Genomic DNA, 4,871 nt, shown 5'->3' with positions numbered 1-4,871 from the left:
ATCAAATATTGTTCAAAGATAGACTTGATCATAAACCCACAATTTATCGGATCTCGACAAACACACATCAAAAAGAGTTACATCGAATAGATCTCCAAGAAGATGGAGGAGAACTTTGTATTGAGATCAAAAGAGAGATAAGAAGCCATCTAGCTAATAGCTATGGACCCGAAGGACTGAAGTAAACTACTCACACATCATCGGAGGGGCCATGGAGTTAATGTAAAGGCCTTCCGTGATCGATGCCCCCTCCGGCAGAGCTTCAGAAAAGGCCCCAAGATGGGATCTCTTGGGTACAGAAGGTTGCGGCAGTGGAAATAGGGTTTCGTGATGCTCCTGGATGTTTTCAGGGTATATGAGTATATATAGGAGGAAGAAGTAGGTCGATGGAGCCACGAGGGGACCACGAGGGGGAGGGTGCGCCCAGCGGGGTAGGCGCCCCCTGCCTTGTGGCCTCCTCGGTTGTTTCAAGACGTCCACTCCAAGTTCTCTGGATCACGTTTGTTCCAAAAATCACGCTCCCGAAGGTTTCATTCTGTTTGGACTCCGTTTGATATTCCTTTTCTGCGAAACACTGAAATAAGCAAAAAACAACAATTTACACTAGGCCTTGGGTTAATAGGTTAGTCCCAAAAATAATATAAAAGTGTATAATAAATCCCATTAAACATCCAAAACAGAATATATAATAGCATGGAACAATAAAAAATTATAGATACGTTGGAGACGTATCAGACCCCCTACCCGAGATCCACCAGTTTTGGCACCGACAGTGACGCCTTGCCCAGGAGTGCGGTGGTCACGTCAACCGTGGGGAGTCGCGCGCTGAGTTTCAGCATGCCGCCCCCCGGTCCCTGCGCTGCCAGGAGGAGGAGAAGGCTTGAGGGCCATGCCGGCCCTACCCCGCGAGCCCTGAAGAAGAGGAGATGGTTCGCCACAGATGAGTAAGTGTCTCACTTTCTTTGATTTCCGCAAGATGTGCTCCTCTAAGCATTCTCTCCTCAGGCCCCCCTCCCCCCGACGGAGGCACGGGGGCACCCCCAGCGCTGCCTCCTGAGGTCACTGGCCTCGTAGTGGCACTCCGCATCGTGGATCACACGGCGGGGCATCCTGGAGCCGCCATGCGCCAGCCGAAGCAGCCCCTGGAGGGCCTCAACCCCTCATTCCCAGTTCTCTTCTTCGGGCACGACATCAGGCTCCCGGGGACAGTGCCGAGGTTCCCTCCGCTGACCTCTACCAGCGTCTGGTTCCCTAGTGAGCCGACGTCTCCCTTGGGCGGAGTGTCGCGCTCGTGCAGGGACCTACCCCGGGCTGTAGAGCCAGGCGAGGGGACCACATCCCCATGGTCTCCATTGAGCGAGGCCGGGACCTCCTGCGCTGCCACCGTTGACAGGGGTACGGAGCGAAGCCCCGGCCAGGCGCTGGAGCTCGCCCGTGGTCCTGGTGCTGTCTGGCATGGCCTCCTTCAAGACGCAATGAGCACACTGGACCGGCTTGGGGCGGAGCTTCGTGATGTTGACTTGCACCTCGAGGTCGAGCACTCGCATCTCGCGTGCGAGTGGCGTTGGCTCAAGGTCGCCATCAATCTTAGCCACTTGCAGCGCGAGTCTGCTTGCTCGAAGGATGAAAAGTCTTCAGCCACGACGAAGGCAGCCCGCGACCGTGCCTTCAAGGAGGCTGAGGCCGCGGACCACCGGCGCGAGGCTGCGGAAGATCGTGAGCGGGAGCTCCTTGCTTCGAATGCTGCCCTCAGCGTCGAATCAAGGCATGCAAGGGCGCCCTAGCCGCCTTAGCGGGAGAGCCCTTGGCGCATGAGGCGAGGCTCCGCGCGCTCGAGGACGCGCCGACACTGGAGGCACTGGGTCAAAGCCTAGAGCGTGAATGGCTGGATGTGATGGAAGACCAAGTGACGGCCGCTCAGGCCTCCCTGGCCTCTCAGGAGGCGAGGGTCCAGGCAGAGGTCGACGAGGGGTCGCGGGGGTCCACAGGGCCCTTGCCAAGGAGCACCTACCACAAGTTGAAGCTCCAAGAATCCCGCTTCTGTGAACGGCGCGACAAGCTGAAGGGTGAAATTGATGACCTCAAGGGGAAGTTGGCCGAGGCGGAGAGGCGCCAAAAGGCCGCGCTGGATGCCGAGGCCGCAGCTGAGGCTGAGCTATCCTTCCTCTAACAGCAGGTGGGAGATGTTACTTACCTTGCAGAGCGGGTGGTGGATGAGGCGAACCGACCTCGGGTGCTGCAGCACATGTGCTCCAAGATGTTCCATGATTCTTGAGCGAAGAGCTCTCTACGCCCTGAACTGTTTTTGCAATGAGAGTGTCTCCAGCCCGCTCGTGTCTGACGACGCTGGCTACCTCGCCTTCTTCACCAGGATCGTGGAGTGTCTTGAGGGAGGCGCGGAGAGGTTGCACCAGCTTGTCGACGAGAAAAGTCATAACCTTCTTGCGCAGGCGTCGACGCATGTCTTCAGTCATCTCCTTCTCTTCGACCCCGACTTCAACTTTGAGTCCATGACAGCCCCCGTGCCCAAGGCGATTTAGGGTGCCCTGGGGGACTGGGTGGAGGATTACGTGGATGACCTGATCGTGGAGTTCACCCCTGATGGCCGCGAAGACCAACTTAAAGTTGAGGAGCATGAGGTTGATAGCAGTGACGATGACAACGCGTCTCCTTAGGTTGTCTATCTCCTGTTTGCCTATCAATGTTTTGAACATGGCCCCGTGGGGATGTAAAAAGTACTTGGTGGAGGATTCCTTAATGATATGTCGAACCATAATGATGCCTTCCCATGCCACCTTTCCTTATTGCTTATTCTGCGCTGGAGCCCCCGGGCGAGGGTCGACTGTCGCTGGTTTGCTAGGTCGTGGTGCCCGGGCAAGGCCGGGAGGCAAGATCTCCCGAGGCCAGGGACGGAAGGCCACACGTGCTTGTTGGCTCGCTCGAGAGCGTTGCGCGAGGACTTAGACACCAGAGTCTTGGCTAGGTGTGCGCACGGGCAGACCCGCGGCTGTTGCGGCCTGGGCCCTCAACACCGCTGGGGCTGGCCCAAGCGTAAACACCATGCCTAGTCCTCGCCCGTGGGGCGCATGAGAGGGAGTAATAAACATGCACTAACGCCTTAGAAAACAAGATTGAAGAAAGGAAACACCACACGGAGAAAATCTCGACCCTTTCGAACAAAGATGAAGAAACCTCAAGCTTCATTCCAAGAAGTTACAAATTTGGTTACAAGAAAGGATGAAAAATGGCCGCGTCCAACGCTCATACTAGTCTTCCCACCAGCGTGGAGCATGGGGCCTCCACTTAGGCGTGGGCATAGTCGTTGTTTGACCATTTCCGCCAGTGTGGAGCATGGGGCTTCCACTGGGGAGTGGGCGGGAGCTCCCGTGAGGGCGCGAAATGGCGCACCAGGAGACTCCGGGGCGTGTACAACCCACTCATTATTACATGAGAGTGCCATGGGTAGAACTTGTGGAGGTGCTGAATGTTCCAGGCATTCTAGATGGGGACCCCGTCCTCCGTCTCCAGTCCTAGAGACACGGGCGACCCTGAACGGGCCCTCCCACATGGGCGAGAGCTTATGGAGGCCTTCCCTGGAGAGGAGCCGCCTCAGGACGAGGTCTCCGACTTCGTGCGTCCGAGGGCGGATGTTGCAACAGTGGTAGCGCAGCAGCGCCTGCTGGTACCTTGCGGCGCGTAGGGAGGTTTGGCGACGGGCCTCCTCTTCGAGCACAAGATCAGTTCCCCATGAGACATCCTGATGCGCCTCGTCAAACACCAAGACCCGCGGGGAATGATGTTTGATCTCGAGCGGGAGGACCGCCTCAGCCCCATAGTCGAGGAAGAATGGGGTCTCGCCGGTGGGCTTAGTCGCGGTGGTGCGAACGGACCACACCACGGATGGCAGCTGATACGTCTCCAACGTATCTATACTTTTTGATTGTTCCATGCTATTATATTATCATTCTTGGATGTTTTACAATCATTTCATAATCATTTTATATCATTTTTTGTACTAACCTATTGACATAGTGCCCAGTGCATGTTGATATTTTCTGCTTTTTTTACATCGCGGGAAATTAATATCAAACGGAGTCCAAATACAACGAAACTTTTTGTGGATTTTTTATGGACCAGAAGACACCCAATGGGTCGGAGAAGCACCTGGGGGTGCCCCGAGGGGGGCACAACCCACCTGGGCATGCCTGGGCCCCCAAGCGCGCCCTGGTGGGTTATGCCCACCTCGATGGGCTCCCGCATCGCCTCTTTGCTCTATAAATACCCCAATATTCTAGAAACCCTAGGGGAGTCGACGAAAATCAATTCTAGCCACCGCAAGTTCCAGAACCACCAGATCCAATCCAGACACCATCATGGAGGGGTTCATCATCCTCATTGGGGCCTCTCCGATGATGCGTGAGTAGTTCATTGTAGACCTACAGGTCTGTAGTTAGTAGCTAGATGGCTTCCTCTCTCTCTTTTGATTCTAAATACAATGGTCTCTTGGAGATCCATATGATGTAACTCTTTTGCGGTATGTTTGTCGAGATCCGATGAACTTTGAGTTTATGATCAGATCTATGTTTTTATCCATGAAAGTTATTTGAGTCTTCTTTGATCTCTTATGTGCATGATTGCTTATAGCCTCATATTTCTTCTTCGATATTTGGGTTTTGTTTGGCCAACTTGATCTACTTATCTTGCAATGGGAAGAGGTGCTTTGTGATGGGTTCGATGTTACGGTGCTTGATCCTAGTGATAGAAGGGGAACCGGCATGTATGTATCGTTGCTATTAAGGATAACAAGATGGGGTCTATTTCTACATAAATAGATCTTGTCTACTGTTGGGGAACATAGCATGTAATTTCAA

The 4,871-nt window shown here is 54.3% G+C and overlaps 1 pseudogene; it reads left to right on the top strand.

Annotated features, from left to right (window-relative positions):
* The first annotated feature begins 1,121 nt into the window (after window positions 1-1,121).
* LOC147985507 (uncharacterized) lies at window positions 1,122-2,675 on the top strand (annotated as a pseudogene).
* Window positions 2,676-4,871: the final 2,196 nt, after the last annotated feature.

The sequence above is a fragment of the Triticum urartu genome, chromosome 2A (genome assembly GCF_056163025.1).
Source record: "Triticum urartu cultivar PI428250 chromosome 2A, HENAU_Tu73, whole genome shotgun sequence".
In the NCBI taxonomy this organism is placed as follows: domain Eukaryota; kingdom Viridiplantae; phylum Streptophyta; class Magnoliopsida; order Poales; family Poaceae; genus Triticum; species Triticum urartu.
The sequence above is the reverse complement of the archived record's forward strand: the minus strand, read 5'-3'. Positions and strand labels throughout refer to the sequence as shown.